This window comes from Tamandua tetradactyla, chromosome 25 (assembly GCF_023851605.1).
Source record: "Tamandua tetradactyla isolate mTamTet1 chromosome 25, mTamTet1.pri, whole genome shotgun sequence".
NCBI lineage: Eukaryota > Metazoa > Chordata > Mammalia > Pilosa > Myrmecophagidae > Tamandua > Tamandua tetradactyla.
Genome location: NC_135351.1, coordinates 25,875,509 through 25,889,150, shown reverse-complemented (window position 1 = coordinate 25,889,150; position 13,642 = coordinate 25,875,509). Strand labels below are relative to the sequence as shown.

Here is a 13,642-nt window from a genome sequence, read left to right as displayed (position 1 = left end):
TATCAGCTAGATAATACTCTTCATTATATACAATTTTCAAATGAAGAGACCATGACACAGACAGATAAAAAAAAATTTCCAAAACTCATGTGTTCGTATGTGGCAGAGCTGTGATTTGACCCCAGGTAGCAAGGTTCCAGATTCTACCAAAATCTATGGCCCACTACACTGTAGTGTCCTACACTGCTATATACAGAGTTTATGCAAAATTGCATAGACATTTTTGAAAGGTTTCACTCAATTCCTGATGCCTAGATTAAAAACCCTTATTCTAATAATTACTGACAACATTTGCTATTTTCAAATATTTGAAAACTATGATGACTTAAACAGAAGCCCCTTCTATAAGAAAAATAACTGGAAGAAAAAAAGTTGAACAAACTCATCATTACAATTTCGCTTCTCTTTAATAGAGAAAACCATCTAGATGAAAGGAGTAGATTCTCCTTATGAACGAAATCCTCAGAGTTCCAGTTACAATTTATTTTTCTTATATTAAAAGATACAAAACTTTTGATACCTCTTCATTTAGGAAGGTTTGCTGTATCTTTGCCTGTCAATCAGGTGACCTTTCCTTCTTTTAATTCCCTAAATCATCCAGCAGAGCCTTATCTATCAGGCAGAGCAACGCTAATGCTTTGTCAGTTTTATATTCTAGCAATATTGCCTAGATCGACAATAAATTCTGGGAATATCCCAGGGACTGAGGAATGAGTTTTTATTAGTATTAAGATTTTTACTGTTTTTATGCTTATACTTCAAAAGTGCAAAAACTGTATGCATTTCCCACAAACAACTAGACTAATGCTAATTGCCCTCTGACCACATCTTGGTAACACTCTCCTCCTTGTTCCTATACTTTGGCCATGCTGGCATTTTAGTCCCTCAAATATTCCAATCTATTTTCTACATCTAGGGCTTTGGATTTGCTGACTTCTCTTCACAGCACATCTTCCCTCTCATCATGCAGGACTCAGCTCAAACGTCACCTCCTCAGAGAACATAAGGGCCATGAGAACAGGGAATTTGGGGATACTGCCTATCTCGTGAACTCCAATAGTACCTGTATATAGAACAGAGCCTGGTGCATAGTAATTGTCCCATTAATAAATAATCTCCATGATTTCCCAGATGTCATCTGGCTCTAAACTGTAGTAGTCCAGGTGGAGAGTATAGGATTCAAAGGAGAAGGGAGGGAGGGAGGGAGGGAGGGGGAGAGAGAGGGAAAGAGGCAGGGAAGGAAAGTGGGAGAGAGGGAGACAGGGATGGAAGAAGAGAGAGGGAGGGAGAGAAGGAAGAAAGCATGAGGGAAGGAAAGAAGGAGGGAAGGTTTAACGACATTCTTCATCCCTTTTTGCATTTTGAAGCATGTGTAGGAGTTAGAGTAATGACAGAATGCTACTTTCGCCTTAATTTCTCTTTATCAAAGAAATAAACGATGCCTTCCATTATTACCTGATGTTTCAGTTTGCTAATGCTGCTGGAATGCAATTTGCCAGAAATGGGTTGGCTTTTATAAAGGGGATTTATTATGTTACAAATTTAAAGTTCTAAGGACTTAAAAATTTCAAAGCTGTATTGACTGGAAGTCTTAAGTTCTCTTTCCCATCATGAAAGATGGTGGGTGAAAAGGCTGAGAAGTTGTCTACTATGGAGAAGAAACCTGAAGCCAAGAAGGCTGATGGCAATAGCAAGGTTAAAAAGGGTAGCTTCCAGACCAAAAAGCCCAGGAAGGGGAAGCCTCACTGTAGTCAAAACCCAGTCCTCATCTGAGGAATTGGAAGATACTTCCAATCTGCAATGTATTCCAGAAAGGCCAAGTACAAGAGGAAGTATTTAGCAGTTAAATCCAGGATTGAAAAGAAAAAGAAGGAGAAGTTTCTTGCTACTGTCACAAAACATACTGGTGGTTACAAAAAATGGAGGTAGCAGGGTGATTAAGCTTCACAAAATGCCTAGATATTATCCCACTGAAGATGTGCCTCAGAGGCTGTTGAGACATGGCAAAAACAAACAAGAAAAACAACCCTTCAGTTAGCATGTGAGAAAGCTGTGGTCTAGCATCACTCCTGAGACTGTTCTGATCATCCTCACTAGATGCCACAGGGACAAGAGAGCGGTTTTCCTGAAGCAGCTAAGCAGCGGCCCTCAATACAGTTCCTCTGCATAGGACACGCCAGAAGTTTGTCATTGCTGCCTCTACCAAAATTGACATAAGTGGTATGAAAATCCCAAAACATCTCACTGATGCTTACTTTAACAGGAAGAAGTTGTGTCTAAGCCCAGATACCAGAAAGGTGAGATCTTCAGCAAAGAGAAAAAGAAATAGGAGCTTACAGAGGAGCTCAAGGTTGATCAGAAAACTGTTGACTCACAACTTATGCCAAAAACCAAAGCTGTTCTTCAGCTCCAAGGCTACCCATATTCTGTGTTTTCTCTCTTGCAAATGGAGTTTATCCTCACAAATTGGTGTTCTAAACTTACAAAGAACCTCATTACATAGCTGATAATTTTTTTTAAATGTCCAAACGAAGAAATCCAGAAAAAGACATCCAGAAAAAGACATCTTAATGCAAAAGAATGGGCCAGATGGCACCAGGGTTTCCTCTGTCACATGGAAGGCACGTGGCAGGCATCGGCTGGTCCTAGTTCCTAGTTCTGCTGCTTCCAGCTTCTGATTCCAGTGGCTTCCTCTCTAAGCATCTGTGGGCACTCACTCAGTTTCTCTAGGGTGAAACACTGGGTTCTGGCTTGCTTAGCATCTCATGGGAAGGCAGATGGCAATGTCTGCTGGTCTCTGCATCTCCAAAGATCTGTCTTTAGTCATCTAATCTCTGTTGGCATTCCAGGCATCTCCAGTTTTCTGCCTCTATAGCTATTTTGGTATAACTCCAAAATGTTTTCCCTTTCAAAGGACTCCAGTAAACTAATGAAGACCCACCTTGAATGGGTGGAGTCATGTCTCCATCCAATCAAAAGGCCACAACCACAGTTGGGTCAATCTCCATGGAAACAATCTAACCAAGGTTTCCACCCTAAACAACAGGAATCCCCACAAAAAGGGATTAGGGCTCTTTCCCCACCGGCGGCACTCCCACCACCAACCAGCAAGCCCTCCTCTCCCTCTTTCCCCGCTGGCGGCACTCCTGCCGCCAGCCAGCCAGCCAGCCCTCCTCTCCCTCTTTCCCCGCCAGCGGCGCTCCCGCCGCCATCTTGCCTTTCCCTTTCGCCTTCTCCTCCGGCGGCGCTCTATCCGCCATCTTATCCTTCCCTTTCGCCTCCTGCTCTGGCGGCTCTCCAACCACCACCGTGCCCTCTTCCGCCTTCACCAGCTCCTCTGCCACCGTCCTCGACAGTCTTGCTACCCTCACCTTTCCTCCTCCAGAACAGCTACTGGGGGATTGGAGATGATACAAAGCAGCTCCCGGAGCCACGACGGAGATCAAAGGACGGCGTACCCCATCCTGGAACAGCTGACTGTCTGGGAGAACCAGCTCCGGTGAGATCGCCAGGGGCGCGGGCTTTCCCAGGCAGGACAGCAAGCAGCCGGAGTCCCTCCCTTCTTCCTTCCCAGGCCAGCTGGCAGAATTGGGCAGGCGGTCCCCTTGGGCCACGGCGGCTGGCGCCCCCACCACGCGAGGTCCCCCAGACCAACTGAGAGAGTTGAGTGAGAAATCCCCAGACCGTGGAGAACGGTGACCGGGGGGGGTTCCTTCCAAACACGTGACTCCCCAGTCGGGCTGGGAACGGTGCACTCTCCCGGGCCACGGCGGCTGGCGCCCTCCCGCCACGCTTGGCACCCCAGGCCGACTAGGAAATTCGGTCAGGCGCTCTCCCGGGCTGCGGCGGCCAGCGACCGTCCCCGCCTTCGGACCCCCGGGCCGGCTGGCACTCTTCCAAGCCGCTTCGGCTGGCAAACCTCCCCCATGGCGAGAGTTTTCCAAAGTTAAAGGACCCAAGCACCTTTTACTGGTGGAACCCACAGACAAATGGGTGCCACGAGCACCACCTACTGGGCAGGATAAGAAAAACACAACCCGGAGATTTCACAGAACAATCTTTCAACCTGTTGGGTCCAACACCCACGGAAATCTGACTAAATACCCAGACGCCAGCAGAAGATAACGGATCACGCTCAGAAAATTGAAAATATGGCCCAGTCAAAGGAACAAACCAATAGTTCAAATGAGATACAGGAGCTGAGACAACTAATGCTGAATATACGAACAGAAATGGAAAACCTCTTCAAAAATGAAATCGATAAATTGAGGGAGGACATGAAGAAGACATGGGCTGAACATAAAGAAGAAATAGAAAATCTGGAAAAAAAAATCACAGAACTTATGGAAATGAAAGATAAAGTAGAAAATATGGAAAAAACAATGGATACCTACAATGATAGATTTAAAGAGACAGAAGATAGAATTAGTGATTTGGAAGATGGAACATCTGAATTCCAAAAAGAAACAGAAACTATCGGGAAAAGAATGGAAAAATCTGAACAGGGTATCAGGGAACTCAAGGACAACATGAACCACACAAATATACATGTTGTGGGTGTCCCAGAAGGAGAAGAGAAGGGAAAAGGAGGAGAAAAACTAATGGAAGAAATTATCACTGAAAATTTCCCAACTCTTATGAAAGCTAAAATTACAGATCCAAGAAGTGCAGCGCACCCCAAAGAGATTAGACCCAAATAGGCGTTCTCCAAGACACTTACTAGTTAGAATGTCAGAGGTCAAAGAGAAAGAGAGGATCTTGAAAGCAGCAAGAGAAAAACAATCCATCACATACAAGGGAAACCCAATAAGACTATGTGTAGATTTCTCAGCAGAAACCATGGAAGCTAGAAGACAGTGGGATGATATATTTAAATTACTAAAAGAGAAAAACTGCCAACAAAGACTCCTATATCAAGCAAAATTGTCCTTCAAAACTGAGGGAGAAATTAAAACATTCTCAGACAAAAAGTCACCGAGAGAATTTGTGACTAAGAGACCAGCTCTGCAAGAAATACTAAAGGGAGCACTAGAGTCAGATATGAAAAGACAGAAGAGAGAGGTATGGAGAAAAGTGTAGAAAGAAGGAAAGTCAGATATGATATATATATATAATACAAAAGGCAAAATGGTAGAGGAAAATATTATCCAAACAGTAATAACACTAAATGTTAATGGGCTGAATTCCCCAATCAAAAGACACAGACCGGCAGAATGGATTAAAAAACAGGATCCTTCTATATGCTGTCTACAGGAAACACATCTTAGACCCAAAGATAAACATAGGTTGAAAGTGAAAGGTTGGGAAAAGATATTTCATGCAAATAACAACCAGAAAAGAGCAGGAGTAGCTATACTAATATCCAACAAATTAGACTTCAAATGTAAAACAGTTAAAAGAGACAAAGAAGGACACTATATACTAATAAAAGGAACAATTAAACAAGAAGATATAACAATCATAAATATTTACGCACCAAACCAGAATGCCCCAAAATACGTGAGGAATGCACTGCAAACCCTGAAAAGGGAAACAGACACATATACCATAATAGTTGGATACTTCAATTCACCACTCTCATCAATGGACAGAACATCTAGACAGAGGATCAATAAAGAAATAGAGAATCTGAATATTACTATAAATGAGCTAGACTTAACAGACATTTATAGGACATTACATCCCACAACAGCAGGATACACCTTTTTCTCAAGTGCTCATGGATCATTCTCAAAGATAGACCATATGCTGGGTCACAAAGCAAGTCTCAACAAATTTAAACAGATTGAAATCATACACAACACTTTCTCAGATCATAAAGGAATGAAGTTGGAAATCAATAATAGGCAGAGTGCCAGAAAATTCACAAATATGTGGAGGCTCAACAACACACTCTTAAACAAGTGGGTCAAAGAAGAAATTGCAAGAGAAATTAGTAAATACCTCGAGGCGAATGAAAATGAAAACACAACATATCAAAACTTATGGGATGCAGCAAAGGCAGTGCTAAGAGGGAAATTTATTGCTCTAAATGCCTATATCAGAAAAGAAGAAAAGGCAAAAATTCAGGAATTAACTGTCCACTTGGAAGAACTGGAGAAAGAACAGCAAACTAATCCCAAAGCAAGCAAAGAGAAAGAAATAACAAAGATTAGAGCAGAAATAAATGAAATTGAAAACATGAAAACAATAGAGAAACTCAATAAGACCAGAAGTTGGTTCTATGAGAAAATCAATAAGATTGATGGGCCCTTAGCAAGACTGACAAAAAGAAGAAGAGAGAGGATGCAAATAAATAAGATCAGAAATGGAAGAGGAGACATAACTACTGAACTCACAGAAATAAAGGAGGTAATAACAGGATACTATGAACAACTTTACGCTAATAAATACAACAATTTAGAGGAAATGGACGGGTTCCTGGAAAGACATGAACAACCAACTTTGACTCAAGAAGACATAGATGACCTCAACAAACCAATCACAAGTAAAGAAATTGAATTAGTCATTCAAAAGCTTCCTAAAAAGAAAAGTCCAGGACCAGACGGCTTCACATGTGAATTCTATCAAACATTCCAGAAAGAATTAGTACCAACTCTCCTCAAACTCTTCAAAAAAATCGAAGTGGAGGGAAAACTACCTAATTCATTCTATGAAGCCAACATTACCCTCATACCAAAACCAGGCAAAGATATTACAAAAAAAGAAACCTACAGACCGATCTCTCTAATGAATATAGATGCAAAAATCTGCAATAAAATTCTAGCAAATCGTATCCAACAACACATTAAAAGAATTATACATCATGACCAAGTAGGATTCATCCCAGGTATGCAAGAATGGTTCAACATAAGAAAATCAATTAATGTAATACACCATATCAACAAATCAAAGCAGAAAAATCACATGATCATCTCAATTGATGCAGAGAAGGCATTTGACAAGATTCAACATCCTTTCCTGTTGAAAACACTTTAAAAGATAGGAACATAAGGGAACTTCCTTAAAATAATAGAGGGAATATATGAAAAACCCACAGCTAATATCATTCTCAATGGGGAAAAATTGAAAACTTTCCCCCTAAGATCAGGAACAAGACAAGGACGTCCATTATCACCACTATTATTCAACATTGTGTTGGAGGTTCTAGTCAAAGCAATTAGACAAGAAAAAGAAATACAAGGCATAAAAATTGGAAAGGAAGAAGTAAAACTATCACTGTTTGCAGACGATATGATACTATACGTCGAAAACCCGGAAAAGTCCACAACAAAACTACTAGAGCTAATAAATGAGTAGAGCAAAGTAGCAGGTTACAAGATCAACATTCAAAAATCTGTAGCATTTCTATACACTAGTAATGAACAAGCTGAGGGGGAAATCAAGAAACGAATCCCATTTACAATTGCAAATAAAAGAGTAAAATACCTAGGAATAAATTTAACTAAAGAGACAAAAAACCTATACAAAGAAAACTACAAAAAACTGTTAAAAGAAATCACAGAAGACCTAAATAGATGGAAGGGCATACCTTGTTCATGAATTGGAAGACTAAATATAATTAACATGTCAATCCTACCTAAATTGATCTACAGATTCAATGCAATACCAATCAAAATCCCAACAACTTATTTTTCAGAAATAGAAAAACCAATAAGCAAATTTATCTGGAAGGGCAGGGTGCCCCGAATTGCTAAAAACATCTTGAGGAAAAAAAACGAAGCTGGAGGTCTCGCGCTGCCTGACTTTAAGGCATATTATGAAGCCACAGTGGTCAAAACAGCATGGTATTGGCATAAAGATAGATATATCGACCAATGGAATCGAATAGAGTGCTCAGATATAGACCCTCTCATCTATGGACATTTGATCTTTGATAAGGCAGTCAAGCCAACTCACCTGGGACAGAACAGTCTCTTCAATAAATGGTGCCTAGAGAACTGGATATCCATATGCAAAAGAATGAAAGAGGACCCGTATCTCACACCCTATACAAAAGTTAACTCAAAATGGATCAAAGATCTAAACATTAGGTCTAAGACCATAAAACAGTTAGAGGAAAATATAGGGAGATATCTTATGAAACTTACAATTGGAGGCGGTTTTATGGACCTTAAACCTAAAGCAAGAGCACTGAAGAAAGAAATAAATAAATGGGAGCTCCTCAAAATTAAACACTTTTGTGCATCAAAGAACTTCATCAAGAAAGTAGAAAGACAGCCTTCACAATGGGAGACAATATTTGGAAACGACATATCAGATAAAGGTCTAGTATCCAGAATTTATAAAGAGATTGTTCATCTCAACAACAAAAAGACAGCCAACCCAATTACAAAATGGGAAAAAGACTTGAACAAACACCTACCAGAAGAGGAAATACAGATGGCCAAGAGGCACATGAAGAGATGCTCAATGTCCCTTGCCATTAGAGAAATGCAAATCAAAACCACAATGAGATATCATCTCACACCCACCAGAATGGCCATTATCAACAAAACAGAAAATGACAAGTGCTGGAGAGGATGCGGAGAAAGAGGCACACTTATCCACTGTTGGTGGGAATGTCAAATGGTGCAACCACTGTGGAAGGCAGTTTGGCGGTTCCTCAAAAAACTGAATATAGAATTGCCATACGACCCAGGAATACCATTGCTAGGTATCTACTCAAAGGACTTAAGGGCAAAGACACAAACGGATATTTGCACACCAATGTTTATAGCAGCATTATTTACAATTGCAAAGAGATGGAAAAGCCAAAATGTCCATCAACAGAAGAATGGCTAAACAAACTGTGGTAATACATACGATGGAATATTATGCAGCTCTAAGACAAGATAAACTTATGAAGCATGTAATAACATGGATGGACCTAGAGAACATTATGCTGAGTGAGTCCAGCCAAAAACTAAAGGACAAATACTGTATGGTCCCACTGATGTGAACGGACATTCGAGAATATACTTGGAATATGTCATTGGTAACAGAGTCCAGCAGGAGTTAGAAACAGGGTAAGATAATGGGTAATTGGAGCTAAAGGGATACAGACTGTGCAACAGGACTAGATACAAAAACTCAAAAATGGACAGCACAATAATACCTAAGTGTAAAGTAATCATGTTAAAACACTGAATGAAGCTGCATCTGAGCTATAGGGTTTTTTTTTTTTGGTTTTTTTTTTCTTTACTATTATTATTACTTTTATTTCTTTTCTCTATATTAACATTCTTTATCTTTTTCTGTTGTGTTGCTAGTTCCTCTAAACCGATGCAAATGTACTAAGAAACGATGATCATGCATCTATGTGATGATATTAAGAATTACTGATTGCATATGTAGAATGGTATGATTTCTAAATGTTGGGTTAATTTCTTTTTTTTCCGTTAATTAATAATAAAAAAAAATAATAAAAAAAAAGCATTATGCCAAAACTAAACGTCAACAAGCTTGGGATATAATGGAGTGTTATGGATTCTTTGTGGAAGAAAAGGAAATATCATCACATATATTATGGCGGCAAAGGCATGGCTACTTACATAGGTTGGATTGTACCATGTGTGAATAAAACTTGCTAAAAATGAACAAAAAGAAAAGAAAATTGTAGAATTACATATAGGAGTAGAAAAAAAAAACACACAACTCTAACATGGAGATTAGAAATGTGAAAGAGTAAAGAAATGAAAATGAAGAGAGGAAAAGTAAAATAGGGTTAGAAAAATAATTATATGCATAAGCAAATAAACAAACATATAAAAATAATTATATGCATAAACAAGCAAAGGAGATTCCACATTTGCATAAGTGGAGTTTCCTAAATACACACACACAAACCCAATGATTAATGAAATTATTAAAATTATTAGAATGGTGTCAGATCTTTAATTAATGAAAACATTTGTCATTTTTCTGGATTTTGTGATTTTTATGTTGCATTTTTGTATTCACTTTTATTATTTTACAGTTTGTTGCGGTATTTTTCTCTATTTAAGCATTCACTTTGTACCTAATGTGTGTTTGTAGCTGTTCATTCTTTTCTAAAGTGGGCGCCCAAATTGTACACGCTTCAGATCTCCCAATTCCAATGTAATTACCATACTTCCGCTCTTAAGAGAATATAAACACTGAAGGCATATTTTTCATAATTCCTAATCATCCTTTTGAAAGTAGCCTTTAATGAGAAACTATAGGCTATTGCTTGTTTAATTTCACCAAGTAAATATTTCATTTATTTTGTATGGAATCACAAATAAACATTTTATGGGAATGATAAAAAAAAAAAAGGGATTAGGAAATGAACACAGCTTTTCTGAGGTACATAAAAGTTTTGCACTAGCACACCTGGTGATTCAATTTCACTGCCCAAAACGACAAAATGTTTGTGCTTGTGTCTATGGACAACTGGCACACTAAATTCACATCAATTAGTTACATATATTTTTTCTTAGTCAGCTACTTTTCCTCAGGCATAAATCTGAAAGAATATCTAAAGAAGGTTCTCTATTGATATGAGAGAGCAGAAAATTATATGCATTAGTTTTGTGTGCATTACAGCACTGTTAGGGACAAAGAAGATTGTTCACAGGCTGATTATTGGGACCTACAAAGAGGCAAAAGTATATACTGCATCACTAACCTGGAAATCAATAAGCAACATGAAGGAAAACTGAAAATCCAGTGGGTACACCCAGTAAACTTAAGGCACAGGCCCCTGGACACAAAAATAAATTTTAAAAAATTATAACATGCAGGCTTCTCTTTACAATTTCCAAGTGGTCAATTGCCATAATTATTTCAGCTACTTTATTTTAAACAGTAGTCTCTTAGCCTAATGCATTTGGCATCTAACAAGTTGACAAAGTATATATAATGACTCTTTAAAATGGGTCTCAAGGAAAATTTTGTCATCCTATAATCATCTTATTCATGCTGAAGGCATACTACTGTCTTTGGGGAATATTTGAATTTGTGAAACATGCTTAAAAGGAATGAAATGACACTTTTGAAAAGCTGCTAATTAAAGAACAATTAGTTATTACAGCAAATGACAAAGGATTTTACTGTATTTTTAAAAATTAACCAAACAGGGTGTTTTCCCAGCAACAGTACTCCCAGCCTCGTTAATCTATCAAAATTGGAATTTGACAAGGGTCTATTTGTACGGTTAATTTATGCTTTCTCAAATTACAAGAGTTTGTAGATTCTTGATTTGAATATTCTAAAAATTCATTTAGAACTTCTATGTATAGTTTACTAAACATTCCATAGTCCTGCTTTAATATTATAAACATCCCAAGAATAATTAAAAGATATATGCAAGTCACAAAATTCTTGACTTCTCTAATTCATTTCATGTTAATAATCCTAATTCAATCTTAAATTCCTATTAGCAGCTTTCTGGTCAACCCTCCCCTATTTGTTTCACTCTCTGAATCCCTATGACTTAAATCTCAGAGCACATTATGAATCTTTACTAAAACATGACAAGTTAAAAATGCCACAACCAACAAAATTGAACTATAAAAGATTTCACCTTTGTATACATACCTAAATATCTAAGAGAATTGAAAGGATGTTGAAGCAGATGATAAATTATAAATTCATCACTGGTTAAGGAGTGGCAATGGGATCTATCATAAGAGGAAGAGAAACTGATAATGATGCTTTACATATGTGTAGTATGTTATAATATATAGTGCCTTTGGCATACATTTTCTCATTTGAATATTATAACATTCCCATAAGATAGGCAAGACACATATTAACATCTCCACTTAAAAGATGGGATAAATTGAAGTATGGAATGCATAAGTGCTCTGTCATACATCTTGGAAAATTGTGAACTTTGCAATAGGACTCAAGGATTTTCTTTCTTAATCTAGTCCTGCTTCTATCAAATAAATCTAGTCCCAAATACATAAGATATTTTTCTCTACTCATAATATTTACAAGTTAAATGTCAACCATAAGTTTATTCTCTACATAACTTAAAAAAATTCCATACAACTAAGTAATACCAGGGACCTAGTTGTCATACGGACAACTTCAATTTTAATTTTTTTTGCAATTTAGTTGTGTATGAACTAGACAAACTAGTAAAGTTTTGAAATGACTTCACAATCTAAACCTCTTGGAATATATGCTTGGTAATTTAAAAATTAACTGATTTCAATTACAATATATTTTAACTTTGCTTAATTTATCTATATTTATTGCAACACAGATAGCATTCAAACGGCAAAATACAGTGTACTGGTTAAGATATCTTTTTAAAACCTCTTACTGAGATCCTACTGGGACTGGCATATAATTGAAAACACTTTAACAGAGTATTTCAGGGAATGTTGCCAGGGAGTGAATAAGAGAATCGCATTTCATTTTTAAATGCCAGACAAAAGTCACCTAAAATGATGGTAACAGTAGTTAGAAGAAGGAAAGAAATTGGGCTAGCGGGAGGGCACAATTTACATAAGGTGCTTTTTATCTAAAATTTTCTTTCTTTTGTTGAACTTGACAATTTACCAGAGTCTATTCAGAAGTGTCTGACATCCCTGTTAATTAAGCAGCAAGCAGTAAGTGACAGGCAATGTGTTTCTAGAGTATTAATGCATATCTCGAGTAAATTCACCCCCTCGAGAAGAACCCCAGTTCTGAAAAAAAGCATTTGGTTTTGTTGCATACAGTATCTTAACGTTGAATAAAATTGTAAAGATGTATTTATTCATTTAGGTTAAACCTCTCTTTTACACCTTAAATCAGCAATATCTTTTTTTTACTACACAAGAATCTTATGCTTTTGTAAAAGTTAAGGGGAGAAATCATGTATTTTCACTACAATTACTTAGAGGTGACACAGTAACTTCATGAAGGCTAGCAAATACCTATGTCTAAGGAATAATGTCAACTCTGAAAAATGAGATTTCATTACGAAGCTTAGTCCCTTTAAGAGTTTGCTCCTGGTTTGGTAAAATACACCAGGCTATGTGTAAAAAGAAAAACCCCAAGGACTTTCAATAGTTGCCTGATTTGTTCCAGAACTGCCCTTGTTATGTAGCTAATTCTGTCTCTCAATCAGGCTATTCGTAAGTTCTCACTTGTTCTGAGCTACCAGCTCAGTCTCCCTGGCACCCAATTTAACACTTCAATTGACCTTCCATCTGGTTCTTGTCTTTTAGCTTTGTTTTTTGATGCACAAATCCAAGTATCTTCCCACCGGCATACTGAGAGAGAGGAAAAAGAAGAAGCAGAGAAGGGAGAAATCATGAGGACTCAAGAGCAAGGAACCAGCAAAGCATGCAGTCCTGAAATATGAAAAGAAAGTGGTTGGTTCAGTGTCTTCTATTATGTTCCATGACATCTGACTGTATATAATTCATTTCCCATATAATAACCTTCCAAACTGGTATGACTCTAAGTGGCTGTCATGTCATCAGAGAGGACTAATTAAGAAGGGGTGCTGGCTTTGTCAAATATGGGTCTGCCAAGATACCTGTCTAGATGTAGAGAAACATCCCAACCTGCCCCAGCTATATTACTCACAGATATATCCTGGCCTATAGCTATTTTTTTTTTTTTTTTTTTTTTAAAGGAAAGACAGAGAGAAGGAAGGAAGGATAGAAGGAAGGAAGGAAGGAAGAAAGGGAAACAT

At 37.9% G+C, this 13,642-nt stretch overlaps 1 long non-coding RNA gene and 1 pseudogene across 1 annotated transcript in view; one reads left to right on the top strand and one right to left on the bottom strand.

The window, feature by feature from the left end:
• Nucleotides 1–13,642, bottom strand: part of LOC143668873 (uncharacterized) — a 363,984-nt gene that overhangs the window by 184,332 nt on the left and 166,010 nt on the right. The gene's annotated exons all lie outside the window — the stretch shown is intronic.
• LOC143669048 (large ribosomal subunit protein eL6 pseudogene) lies at nucleotides 1,618–2,478 on the top strand (annotated as a pseudogene).